Below are 13,786 nucleotides of genomic sequence, written 5' to 3' on the forward strand. Positions count from 1 at the left end.
GCTGCTGCTGCTGCTGCTGCTGCTGCTGCTGCTGCTGCTGCTGCTGCTGCTGCTTGGTTCAAAGACAGGGAGGTGCTGAGAGCTAAGCAAAGCCCCCAAGACTAGCACCACAAACTTCCCGTGAAGGAGGCATCCTGCAGAACCTTCATTTTAGTAGTGACTCCCGCTGTGGGATGCTGCTCTTCAGCTTTTCAAAGTCATTTAAAGCCACTCTGACGGTCACGTGATAGAGCTGTGTTGGAGGGCATAAAGGACGGATGGGATTGAAGAGCCAAGCCTGGGTTCTGGTCATCCTGATAAACTCGGCCACATTACCTCATTGCGGCAATCACAGGGATGAGCCTTAGTGAGGAACAGGGGACGGGGGTGTGCCTGAGGAGTGGGTGTCCAGAGAGTCAAACATCAGTCATTTTTAAAGATAGTGAACAGCACCAAGCAGGGGACAATGAGGTAAGCAGCAGGAATCCCTGTGGGAATCATTTACTCAGCTGTGCCTAAGCACATGAAGCCTTTTCTGGGCTGTTCTAGTTTGTTCCTTCCACCCCAATCACAAAGTCAGGTGGCCCATTTAACCCAGGACAGAGACTTTGGGGGAAACTTTTAAAACAACCATGCTTGGGTCTGGAGAGAGCAGGCCATAACTCAACTCCAGAGCCATCTTTTTTTTTTTTTTTTAAATATTACCAATATGTAGACGTATGCAAGGGGTACAGTAAAGAAGCTGCCAACATGACCGCTCTGTTATCGGGGAAGGTTTTCATTGTCAGTAAGAGATGGAACATAGCCAGTGGCATCTGGAAGAGCCCAGGGCAGAGAGAAAGAAGTTGATTGATTGGGCATGGCTGAGTGGAGGGAGAGAATAGTGGAGAGAGAAAGAGAGAGAGAGAGAGAGAGAGAGAGAGAGAGAGAGAGAGACAGAGACAGAGAGACAGAGAGACAGAGACAGAGAGAATATGGAACATATCCAGACAGCAAGAGGATGGAGATGATAGATAGATAGATAGATGATAGATAGATAGATAGATAGATAGATGATAGATAGATAGATGATAGATAGATAGATAGATAGATGATAGATAGACAGATGGTAGATGGATAGACAGATAGATGGTAGATAGAAAGATAGACAGACAGATAGACAGATAGATGACAGATAGATAGACGACAGATAGACAGACAGACAGACAGACAGACAGCAGACAGAGAGTAAGCTGGACCGATCATGTGGATTATAAGGAAGAAGTAGATGGGGAAAAGAAGAGCCTGGATGCTTTGAAATGTATAACAGGTGCTGTGAGGGACCCTGAAGCCCAGTGTGAGCTTTGATATGCTGGCAGTCACCACAGGTAGCCGTGGGTCCATTCTACCAAAGGAAAGGGAAATGATTCTTTTTGGGGGACAGAAAATTCATTTCACAAGTTCCTGGGGAATGCTGGCTTTTATCTAACCACCAGAAATCCTTCTATAGTCCAGTGTGAGCTCATTGCTGGGTTTATGGACTGCCTGTGAGACCTAACAGGAGATAGATTCAGTGGAGTCAGATTGGGAAGAAAACAAAGAGACGTAGCACCTCCCAAGTCCATGAGCCCCACATTTAAACAGAGGACCAGAGGTTTATATAACTATGCAGTCCTGGTCAAGGTGTGGTTCAGCACATTTCTAAGCCATTGTAAACGGTGTCCTGGTCTGTCCTGTTAGTCTTCAAGACTGTGAGATTTCTTCCTGAGAGATAAATTCCTCCTCTAGATGACACAGGCTTTATCCTTCCCCTCCTTCCATAGCATGAGATTCCTGATGTCTTAGGGTTTCTGTTGCTGTGAAGAGACACCATGATCATAAGCAACTCTTATATAGAAAGCCATTTAGTTGAATTGGAGCTGGCTTACGGTTCAGAAGTTTATTCCATCAACACCATGACGGAAAGCATGGTGGGATACAGGCAGACATGGTGCTGGAGAAGGAGCAGAGAGTTCCACATCTTGATCTGTGGGTAGCAGAAGAAGACTGTGAGTCACTAGGCCTGACTTGAGCTTCTGAGACCTACCTCAAAGCTCTCCCCAAGGGACACACTTCCTCCAACAAAGCCACACTTACTCCATCAAGGCCACACCTCCTGATAGTGCTACTCCCAATAAGCCTATGGGAGCCGTTTTCTTTCAAACCACCACACCTGGGGACATTGCAGTTCCTTGGGGAGCATTGCTTCAATAGGCTGGCAGCCAAAGGGAAGGGCGTACTTCTCTCCAGAATACCTTCACTCTTGCTAAAACAGTATGATGCCCCTTTGCCTGACTGCCAGGGTTGAGTCTGGTGTTGTAAAGGGTAGCGTGTCTGTGGTTTCCTGGACTGAGACCCCAATTTTACAAATACCTTACTTGCTGCAAGAAAACCCCCAAATGCCACAGAGTCTACTTAGCTGTAGGGTCCAGGACTGTCTAGTCAGGGGGCCTATGATTTTATTACTCACAACTGAGGCTACTTGGCCTTAAAAATAAATGCCCAGTCAAGTTTTGGGAAGATTAATTCTTTAAGCTGATTCTTAACCTTTGTGAGATTAGCTACCTCCTTGAGAGTCTGTTGAAAACAGTGGCTCCTACTCATAAATATTTACATACAATTTACATACAATTTCAGCTATTGTATAGCTTCCCATAGCTATCCCTTGAAGTCACTGTGGCTGCCAGGGACATCCTGTGCCATCCCCTGCTGGGAGCCCTGATGGTAATAAATTTCATGCAGAAGCTGAATGGCTGTTTTTCCACCAGGCCCTTTCTAGGGTTTGCCAAGCTCTGGCACCAAGCTCAACGGCTCTTCATTGTTTACACAGTATACACTTACAGATTGGCCCAGCTCTCTAAAGTGTGTTGTAACTCTGAGGTCACTTAGATGCACAGGACAGAGTGAGTGACACATTTTGATCAGCCATTGCACATCTTCCCAGCAAATGACTTCTTATCTGATACTGACAGCAAGTGTCCTTTGGAAAACTTATTTAATACCACTGTCTGTATAGTTTGCTAGCAATTTCACATTTTTATTTTACACCTATTTTAAAATTTTTTATGTATTATTTGTGTGTGTGTGTGTGTGTGTGTGTGTGTGTGTGTGTGTGTGTCACATACGTGGAAGCTAGAAGTGCCATTGGGTCCTCTAGAACAAGAGTCACAGGCAGTTGTAAGCTGCCTCGTGGGTATAGGGAATAGAACCCATGTCCTCTGGAAGAGCTGCCAGTGTTCTTAACTGCGGAGCCACCTCTCCAGCTTATTTAGTCGGTTATTTATTTTCTGAATCTGTGTGTGGGTTCTCATCTTCTACCATGTGGTTTACAGGGATTGAACTCACATTGTCAGGTTTGGTAGCAAGTGCCTTTAACCACTGAGTCATCTTGCTGACCCCTGATTTCATACAAGGGCCACTTCATACGTCATGGCTCTTGGGGGACTGGAGAAATGATTTAGCATTTCTGAGTGTAGCCATCCTAGTGTCCTAAAGGGAAAAACCACAGATAACAAGCTAGATATGAGGTAAAATCAAGGGACACAGAACTCCTGACTTGGAACTTCAGTGTATGTGATAAGGTCCAGACCCCCAAAGACATAGTGTTAATTTTTCAGCGGATACCTCCAGCAAGCATGTTAAAACAGCAGACTGAACTTACTAGGGTCAGCATATTTGTAGCCGTGAGATTTATTGTTGCGCACCTGAATAAATCGAGGTAGATGGAGCCTTTATTTACCACAGGCAGGGCTGTTCTAGGTAAAGCATTGGCAGGCAGCCACAACCTCCAATTTATTTGAGTTTTTAAAGGCAAACCTCACAATGTGACGTGTACAGAAAGGCAGCTGTGGACATCTGCAGCAAGCAAGCGTTTATAGAAGGGGAGAGATAGCAGTTAGTTGGACAGGCGGTTCTCATAAACTTGAGGTCAGGGACACATTGTATAGGAATTTATGGCTGGTCCAGGGACTAGTTTACTTTGGCATTTATGGCTACGTGACTAGTTTGACTGGGGTAGTTTTAGCACTTAAAGTATTCTTAGGAATACTTTCCTGAGATGGCACAACTATAGTTCACTAGCATGCTTCTCTCTTCCCTAAATCTAAATAATCCAAATTATAAAACCATGTTACAATTTAATTTACAAAAGGTAATTCCTTGTAGAGAAGTTTTATTACGTTATTTGTGCATGTGTATACATATCTATATGTCACTGCCACATGTACGTACGTGTGTGTGTGTGTGTGTGTGTGTGTAAGGTCTGAGATCAACTTCCTGGAATTGTTTTTCTCCTTCTACTATATGAGTCCCAGGGATTGAACTCAGGGCGTTGGGCTTGGTGGCAAAGTGCCCCTAACTGCTGAGCTATCTCACATAAACTAATTCTTTAAGATGAAAAATTAGTAATCTGGCTTGTCCTTTGATTCTTAATTTTTAAACTTTCTTTACATTTTACACTTTGAGTAGTCTTCAAACCTTGCTGTAAATTACGATCCAACTTGTAATGTGACTTACAAGCTACAAATATTTATCTAGCCTTCATAAAGACACCTAAATGTAATTCTCTGTCCTGAGAAGCCCTGGCCTCCGTCTTGGTTGAGTGTGTTCTAAGTCTTTTCCCTAAGAAATTCTCTCTCTAAATGCTTCATTAAGGCATGTGTTCTCCGTTAGCTCACCTAATAAACTTTGCTCCAAACTTACTTTTTCCTCAGGCTTAGTCAAGGATCTGGTTTTACCTGAGAGGATGCCTCAGGGGAGAACTCGGGCTATTGACCCGTTCTGCACTGAGTCTCCCTGCAGCTGTATCGTTTTAGCCATGTTGACGGCCAGCCTTCATTTTGAAATGGCCTCCTGCCTCCATCCTGCCTGCAGAGATGCAGGATCTGTCTTTGACCTCACTAACAGCTCCAGCTGTATATCCCACCAACCAGCAGCCCTGGAACCCTTTTGTCCTATCTGGTAGGGATCACAGGTTCTGTCAAGGGGAACTGGTGGCTTCCCACTGCCTCTCAGAGCCACTAGATAGAGAAAGCACAGTGAGCAGGTGGCTCTGGGGCAGGGACCCAGGTCTGTGTTTCTAACCTGTAAGGACATGTGGTCTCATGGTTGTATGCGTTCATTAGAGGAACAGTTGAGAGGGATAGGACGTCCAGTCTGTTCCAGATCTTGTGAACTGTGGCATCAGGACATGTCAGCTAGGCTCAGAGCTTATGACTGACTAGATGACTTCTTCAGAGGGCAGGAAGCCATGATGGCCAGATTGTTCCCAGCTTGTCTGTACTCAGGCTGGTGTGAGAGTGTGTCATCTTCCCACCCCACCCCCAGCCCAGACCTCCCCCTCCCCCCACCCCCCATGCTTCATTCTGGGATCTCAGTTCTTCCTGGAGACTTCTGAACGCTAGGAGTCCTTCTCGCTGTATGGGAGGACAGAGCAGTAATCGTTTCTCTCCTCACCTTGGCAATGACGCAGACACAGATTCAGCCAGTCCCCACCCTCTACGTCTCAGGGAAAGCCTGGAGCTCTTGGACAAGAAAAACGCCATCTTTATTTTCATCCTTTGTAACTGACAGCCACCCACACCCCCATCATCTACCTCACAGGAAGTCTTAAAACATCATTTGTTTCCCTTATTTGAAATTAAGTGGCTAGTAGGCCCCCTGCTGGATTTTGTTTACTTGGCAATATTATCAATGTTATTTTTGGCTTTTTTTTTTTTTTTTTTTTTTTTTTTTGAGACAGGCTGTTGTCGAGCTCCTGGCAATCATCTTGCCTCAGCTCCCGAGTGCTATGTGAGCCTCCACTCCCAGTTCAGATTTTGTTATTTAAGAGCACGTATGCTAATAGGGCCGATGGGATAGCTCAGCAAGTAAAGGCACCGGCCACTAAGGCTGACTACCTGAGTTCAATCCCCAGGACCTACTTGAAGGAAGGAGAGAAACACTCTTGTAAATTATCCTATGATTGCTACATATGTCCTGTGGTATGTACCCCACACCTACACACAAATAAATATAAAATAAGTTTTTAAAAAATATACCTTCTTACATATTGCTATATATGGCTTATATATTATATAATACATATATATAATATATAATATATAGACTTATATATTGCTACATTATAACATTTGTGTGTGTGTGTGTGTGTGTGTGTGTGTATGTTGCTGCTGTTGCTTAAACCCAGGGCCTTGTACATGCTAGGCAAGCACCAAAGACCTTAAAATATTTTGCTAACTATGGACTGGAGAGATGGCTGAGCAGTTAAGAGCACATGTGGCTCTAAACATAGTGACAGTTCCCAGGAGTTCCCAGAACCCACATGATGGCTCACAACCATCCATAACTTCAGTTCTAGGGGATCCAATGCTCTCTGTGACCCCTGCTGGCACCAGCCATACATATGATGCAAACACACACACACATATACAGGACACACACAATAAAAAAGAAATCTATTTTTTTTAATACTTCAATACCTAGAATCCAGGAAAAATTGGTTTTCTCTGTCATCTTAGTTTGCTGTTGACTTTTGTACCAGCTTTATAGACATGTAATTCATATACCACACAATTGATCTCAGGAAGTGTATAGTTCCATGTTTTTTTTAAGTATTTTAGTATTTACAGGGTTGTCTTAACCATGCTCACAATCTAATTTTGAAGCATTTTTGCCCCCTTTAAAAGAGACCGCATTAGGGCATGCTCCTTCATCCACTCTCAGCCCCTGCCAACCACAAGTCTGCCTAAGTTCACCTGCTCCAGGTTCATATACACACGGCTATTTGTGAGGCCTCTTGTGATTACTTTTTTTGCATAGTGTAGTATTGTCACTATGATTAGGGTTTGTATATTGTTCTCAGTGCCATTGAGACATTATGAGAAAGGGTCCCTAGGCCTGCTCCCGGTCCTGAAGTCACCAGAGCCGCCTATGGCAGCCCAGTGGGTTTTCCTATGCACCTTCCTTCCCTCTTGCTCCTAAACCAGGCTGGGCCTTTGCTTAGGCAGTAACATTGTTGCTAGTCACCCAGCAAGTAAACCTTGGGGCTCACTTGTCTCAGCCCTGAGTTACCCAACCCCTGTGCTCTGATGGCCCCTAGTAGAAGTGTCCTGGGGCTCTCCAAGAGAGGTCCTGAGGCTGGCACCTAGGAAGAAAAGACCTTGCACGTGGATTATGAGACCTCACCCTGTTCCAGTGTATGCATGCAACGAAGAGTGATGTAGCAGGCCAGACTCAAGGTTCCTCAGCACCACTAGGGCTCGCCTCCATGTACCCCACCCCCACGCTGCATCCAGGAAGCTTCCAGCATTTCCAGAGAACCAGCGTTCTGTGGGAAGGTCTAAATCCTTGCATCTCTGTGATCCTCGGATCCTAAAACCTATACACATGGTGTCTGTGGGCCGTGCTATTGTCTGCGTTTCCTTTTTCGCGTGGGTGAGAGCCAGATTGGCAAGCACAATGTGAATGAAGGAGCGTGAACGGAGCCACTTGCTTGCTGATGCCTCTCTGATGTGTTTTTCCCCCCAGCTCCGGAAGAGAAAGAAGTCATTAAAGGGCTGTATGGCAAGCTGACGGATGCCTATGGCTGCCTCGGGGAGCTGAGGTTACAATCCGGTGAGTAACCATGGCTCAGCAGTCTGGCCTCCACACCCACCGTGGGCAGTCCCTGCTGTTAGCCTGGGCAGCCCATCCAGCTAGATAGTTTGTGTTAGCCACTTTCATTTCTGAAGATGTTGCTCTGTATTTCTCAGCCTGTTCCTCCATGGGGGAGGAGAGGGTGTGGGCAGTAACTTGATAGTCACCAGTCCAGGGCAGAGGAGAGCATGACTTCCAGCCCTGGATGCCGAGAAGTTTACCTGTGTTGTTACCTTCTGGACCTAAGTTTTACCAAGGTGGTCGGGGCTTCTGTTCTAGTGATGTGTGCGGTTTTCAGGCATCTGCCACCATCTTAGGTGTGCCCGGTCGGTAGACTTGGACCATGGCTTAAACCACTGCCTGAAGCAGCATCACTGGGCATCCTGGGTGAATCAGAGAGGAAGGGCTGGTCTGGGGGTTGGCGGCCAGGAGAGAAAGAAAAGCTGCGGCACTCTGTGTGGGAGAGAAGGGAACTGTATCCAAATGGGTCTGACGAAGGAGAGAACACACAGGAAGAAGTGGGCAGCTCTGCTTGCCCTGAGCCAGTGGCAGCCAGCTCTGCAACAGCTCTGTAGCTTCTGCTTCCTTCCAGTGAGGATGGCCTGCTTTAGGTCAGTCCTACCTATGATGAAAGACCAGGTTATGGAGTCCAGTGGCCTTTCCAACGAAGGCCAGGGCACAGGTCACATCCTGATGGGGACGGCTGGGAAATTTCCAACTTCAGCCCTTGGGGGCTTTTCCTGAGCTGAGCAGGTAAAACTTCTGTACAGCATAGAGCCTCTGTTTGGACAGAGTTTCAGGGCTGGCCAAACAGCATTGATGTGCCTGCCAATAATTTTCTGGGCCATTTCTGTGGTGTCATGGTTTTTTTTCCCTACTAGATACGATGATTACACCCCTCGGTTCCAAATCGGAAATGTTTAGGGAAAACATTTGGTATTCACATGACAGAATTAACTTACTCGATGCCCGTGTTGTGCCAAAAGACTAGACTCAGGTTAATATGTTCAGTCTTTAGCACCAGCTGGTGTGGTAACCATTGACTTCCTGTTTACAAGAAAAAGAGAAAGGAAAAAGATTCAGAGATTCTCCAAACTTACCTGACAGTGAAGAGGTCAGCTGGGATTCAGAACAAATAAACCCAGCTGCCTGCAAATGCTTTGCCCTTTCATGAGGATGTGATCAGATAAGAGTGTGGGCTGGGCTTTCCCGCTGTGGAATCTTTCTGAGGTAATAGACCCAGGGAGCCCTGACCTTCCTCTGTGAGGACGGCAGCTCAGAGTGGTGACTCCTCGGCACTGTGTGGTGGTGGCTTTAGTGTCACTTTGCTCCCCATGGAGGCAGGCTTGATTGCCATCCTGCTCACATACAGAAGGGAAGGCCTGGAAGCTGCCCCACCCCTTTACAGTCCCCTTTTCTCTGGTGTAACACCCTGGCACTTGGCATGGCTCAAAGTCTGATCTTAAAGGTACAGTTGTCGATTTTTTTTTTTTTTGAAACACAAATAGATGATGCATTTATCCGTGACAGGGACTTGGACTCCCAGAAGCATGGTAACTGACACAAGTTCAGGTTGTATTCAAATGGGACCTGGATCTTACACGTGTGCCCTGCGGCATCCCAGCTATCTCGTGTATCTTTTTGTTGGGGGGGGGGGTCATGTCCTACAACAGGAAGAGTGACAATTGATACCTTAAGTATCTCACAGGACAGGAATTTTCCTGAGCTGTGAGCTGAAGTCAGATACTGGGCATTGTTTCTGTGTGGGATGGGGAACAACCCAGAGACAATCCATATCTGAGTGAGTGGGGTTGTCTGTGGGGTCCACAGTAGAGCAGGAAGTAGGGTCTCCATGCATTCCATCCCCCTAGGCGGCCAGGTCCTCTTTCCTTAGCTGGTACCCCCACTACCCCTCTAAGGAGTGAGTACACATGGCCTCCTGTTGGGCCAGGCTGGACTAGCCAAGCAGAGTGCTTGGTCATCAGGGAGGCTTGGGTATGGTAAGGCCACCAGCATGGGTTTTGATGTTCTCCCAGATCTCAGAGCTGGCTTCAAGGCTCTCTGACCTGGGGAGGAAGTTTGGTTTTGAGCATATTGGGGTTGCCTGGCTTGTCAGCGTGTTCTGGAAAGTGAGTTGGTGTCTGAAAGACTGGTAGGTTGGCCATCAAAGCCTTTCCAACTCACCCTCTTTGGGTATGTTCAGGAAGTGCTGGCTTTAACCCAACATCGCTTATCCCTGTGTCTCCTGGACCTGTAACTGTGAGCTAGGTTCCTCTATGCTTCTCATCTTTGGGTGTTTTGGGCAGTGTCCTATGGGGAGTGACTTCTGTTGCTTTCCCCTTGGGCTTTCAATTCAGAGTTAAAGTTCAGTCCTTTAAAAGAAGAACAGGCATTTGTGTCAGAAATCGAGAAACATAATAGGCTTCAGGAAAGCCCAGCTGCAGTTCCTGCCGCAAGAAGGGGCAGGAGCCCCATGATTAGCTAACTGCTTATACACAATATAATGCATAGAAATTAATATAGGAACAAAAAAAGAACCCACCCTAGTGGTCCCAGGGCCTCAGTTCCTCCTTGACCTGAACTCTCAGGACCTTCCTGTCTCCTTCAAGGGATGATTCAATCCCCAATCTGTAATGCACTGTCTCCTGGAGTTTTGCAGTACATAGCTTGTGTGCCAGCCAGGCTTGCCAGCTCACTGGCTCCCAATACAGTTTTAAGAGTTCTTCATGGAGGAGTGAACATGATAGCCGTGAAATCTATGGGCTCTCCTCATACTCAAAGGAGGCTGGTCATGTGATAGAGTGTACTATGGGGACAGTGGCCATCCTGACATTGAGGAGAAGGAACCTGTGTCCTTCCACCCCTCCACCACATCCTAAGAAACTCTGCTGTTCCCTTCTTCTGTCTCTGCCACAGCTGGAGCCTGAGGGGGATTTTGAGAAGACCAAAGGCCAGGCTGGTGGCTTCAGTGGCTGTTTCCTTGAAGAGTCACTACAGGCTTGCAGAGCTCACTTCAGAAGGAGATTTATCTGGAGAGGGATGTCTGAGTCACTAGCCTTTTGAGATTTGGGGCATTCCATGTTCTGTAGCAAGTCTTAAAATGGACTGGCCATTGTCAGTCTTTGAATAATTCATTTTAATACTCATACCCAGGAATGTGTTGGCAAATACTTGACATCCAGCTATGGGAATAGGGACTCTGATATATAGTGTCTGCCAGTTTCTTCTGTGTAAATATGCTAGCTAAGGATCGTTTCCGGTTCCTCCGTGGTGTTGGATGGCACTGTGCACGTGCACTCTCAGAGGCTGAGGGCCCTGCCACAGTGCAGTACTGAGTGTACTGCTTCTGTGCTGTGCAAATGGAAGGGAAGAGTGACTAAAGACCACACCACAGAGGCACACCGCATTTAGACCTGAGCCTGACAGCAGAGAAAGATTGGGACTCTACTAAATCCCTGGTGTGCTCCACTGTGAGGGCCAGAGAAGGTAAGGGACTTGTCTGAGTCCCCAACAAGTCACCAGAGGAACATAGAGGAACATAGAATCCATAGCCCCAGTTAAAATTCAGCTTTCACCTTGCCATACGATCCCCACTGGTTTCAGGCCCCTGGATTTAGCCTTCATTGACCACTCCTGAGACCTCGCTGAACCCAGATGACTTCTCTTTGCTTCCTGGTATTAGAAAATTGATCTTCTTGGAAGCCAAGCCCAGGTTCTATAGTCAAGGTGAGCCTCAGGAGAGGCCTCATACGTCTGAGGCAAGTGCATCCCTCTGACCTTGCTTTGACCCACGATTTGACCATTTGACCATTGCCAGCCCAGACTAAACTGGGAGATGGGTAGGAGTTTGACCTCCACCAGTTTAATGCTGGGCTCAACTCTGTACCTTTCCTTAAAATCTACAGCACAGGGAACACAACTAAGGGCTGCTGAACAGGGCTGGACAGGAGAGAACCAGGGCAGTAGGACCAGTCAGGGTCCCTGGTGAACAGGGTCAGGTGAGGCCTTCTGGGAGATGCCATGGCCCAGCCTGGGTTCCACAGCTCCATGCTCTTCTGTGGCCACAGGGGTGCACAGACTTGTGGGCTTCTAATGAAGACCATTCTCAGATCTCAGCTCTTTCTAGTAGCTGTTGGGTTTAGGAATGTTCCTCCGGGTCTCACCCATGGTTATCCTTCTTTGTTTTGTAAGTCACTCTTCTCATCCAGAATATTACCAGGCTGTCCTGATCTGGAGGTGATGAACTAACTCCAGGGTGCCAAACAATGACATACTTCAAAGCATTGCTGTCTATAGTATTATTGAATCAGCCATGTCAGTTTCTAAGATAGGGGCTGCCCATGTGTTTGTTTTTCACCAAACGGAAGAACTTAGTTGGATATCGTCTGTCAGCATTAATAGTAATTTTGCTGATAAATTGTTTACAATTCCTTTCTAGTACCAACTTGGGATCAGACGAATTGAGTGACATTTCTAAAATTAAATTTTCTATTCCCAACTATTTATCAACACGGATAGTTTTGTACTGTGTTTACATCTACAAAAATGGAGCACAGAAGGGCCAGGGAGCTAGCTCAGTGATGAAGAGTACATACTGCACTTCCAGAGGATCCAGGTTCAGTTCCCAGAACCCACATTGGATGGCTCACAACTGGCTGTAATTCTGACTTCAGGGGATCTGACACCTCTGGCTTCTGTGAATACACAAACACACACACACACACACACATACACTAGACCTTTATTATAATTAGAAATGGTGCAGTCTACTGTCATTCTATCAATAATATTTAGCATCTTGTTATAAAATGTCTTCACACTCACCACCAATCCCTCTCCTCTATCCAGATAGAAGTTGTGGCCAGACAAGGCAAGGAGAGAGAAGCGCTCTCTCTCTCTCTCTCTCTCTCTCTCAGATTTATTTATTTCATGCATGTTGCTGTCTTTAGACACACCAGAAGAAGGCATCAGATTCCATTACAGATGGTTGTGAGCCACCATGTGGTTGCTGGGAATTGAACTCAGGACCTCTAAAAGAGCAGTCAGTGCTCTTAACCACTGAGCCATCTCTCCAGCCCAAGAAGTTCTTCAAGTACTAGCCCTCGGTGGCTTTTGTATCCTTCCATGTTGGACAGCAGGAAGGCCAGAGAAGCTGCAGGTGGCGCCCTCTAGTGTTACAGATTTCAGGCGGGCCTTTATCATTAGGACCCTTGGATTTTAAAACTTGGAGGCCTGCAGCAAGTCACGCAGACTCCTTAGCCCTTCACAGCCTCCCCCACTGAAGCTTGTGCACAGGCTTAGGTGTGGTGATTCCTCCGCCCTTGACAGCAGCCCACGTAACAGCCCATATTCCAGCTCCCAAGTCTTGAGTGTCTGAGATCCTTGGCCTTTAGAGGCTTGTCAGCTCCCTGGAGCTCTTCCTGAGACTACAGTTTCTATTCTCAGGCCCTTCAGAGCCAGTCCTTTGCTCACAGCTCTCCATCCTCTTAGATACTGTCTGCCGTCTCTGCTGTTCCTGCCCCGGCTATCCTTTCCACCAGGCAGCTGGCCGCCTTGCAGCTTGTGTGGCTTGGCTAGCTGCCTGCTCGGCTACGGCTGCCAATTCTTACTGTTTCCTAAGAAAAACTATTTGTTGGGCTAGTGTGGCAACGCCAAGGGCAGGCAACACAGGTTGGTGTCTTCCAGACCACTCGTTAAATAAGCCAGATTAACCAGCGTACATAGCCAAGAAGGGGTATTTGGACCAATCAGGCTACACCTCATTGTGTTTGCACCAATCACAGCACACTTAGCATATAAATGAAAGTGTGTTTGTACCGTCCCCTTTGCACCTATCACAACAAGGCCATTAGAAAAGGGCTCTTGTCTCTGGCCTTGGTGGAAGTAATTTCAGTGTCACTTATGATGCTCGTGATAGTAAAATAAGTTTGGAATGGACACTTTTGAACAGTCCTGGCTGAGACTATGTCCTCAAGAACCAGAGCCACAGCTGGGATTATTGTAGGATTTTTTTCAAGGCATCAATGAAGTCTTCAAAACAGCTGGCGATAGCACAAGGGTAATCCACCAGCTGTTTGAATTTTTTGCTCAAAGCAACAAAAAGTCCAGCAGCTGGCACTTAGAGTCAGGCTGTCCATCCCCCCACTGGCCTTAC

General features: G+C 46.8%; 1 protein-coding gene across 1 annotated transcript in view; it reads left to right on the plus strand.

Annotated features, from left to right (window-relative positions):
* Positions 1 to 7,310: 7,310 nt before the first annotated feature.
* Positions 7,311 to 13,786, plus strand: part of Synj2 (synaptojanin 2) — a 61,040-nt gene continuing 54,564 nt past the window's right edge. Inside the window, 1 exon segment of the mRNA XM_028764380.1 lies at positions 7,311 to 7,611. The gene's annotated coding sequence lies outside the window, so the exon portion shown is untranslated.

Source organism: Grammomys surdaster, unplaced genomic scaffold (assembly GCF_004785775.1).
Source record: "Grammomys surdaster isolate TR1022 unplaced genomic scaffold, NIH_TR_1.0 143, whole genome shotgun sequence".
Lineage (NCBI taxonomy): Eukaryota > Metazoa > Chordata > Mammalia > Rodentia > Muridae > Grammomys > Grammomys surdaster.